Here is a 494-nt window from a genome sequence, read left to right as displayed (position 1 = left end):
GGCCCGGCCCCGGCCCGGCCCCGCGAGGTAAGTCAGCGCCCGGCGTAGCCCCCAGCGCGGGGTGCAGGGCGGGGACGGGCCGGGGGCGCTGCGCCCACCCCTGCCCTCTCGGGAACGGGCGATCCCGGGAGCCGGGGACGTCCCGCAAGTTTCAGAGGAGGGGGTGGTTGGCAGCTGCCCGGAGGCGGGAGGCGCCCTGGATCCCGAGGGCGGGGAGGGGGCGCCGCCCGGGAGTGGGTATTGGGGGCGAAGTGCATGGGCTTGTGCGCCAGCCCCCCCCTCCGTGCATGGTTTTTCGGGGCTCCCAGGCGCGCGGGGAGAGGGGGAGGGGAAGCGGAGCTGCATTGAGGGTGGGGGGAGCCGGCGTGGGGAGATAGGGGGGCGCGTCGCGTGCTAAGTTTGCAGCTGGGTACTGGGGGCGCTCTCGCCCCCCGGGGGCCTATTCGGTGCTGCGTGCATACGTTGGAGTTGGCCAGGATTGAGCTCCATGGGGG

This window comes from Lipotes vexillifer, unplaced genomic scaffold, assembly GCF_000442215.2.
Source record: "Lipotes vexillifer unplaced genomic scaffold, Lipotes_vexillifer_v1.1 scaffold1011, whole genome shotgun sequence".
Lineage (NCBI taxonomy): Eukaryota > Metazoa > Chordata > Mammalia > Artiodactyla > Lipotidae > Lipotes > Lipotes vexillifer.
The sequence above is the reverse complement of the archived record's forward strand: the minus strand, read 5'-3'. Positions refer to the sequence as shown.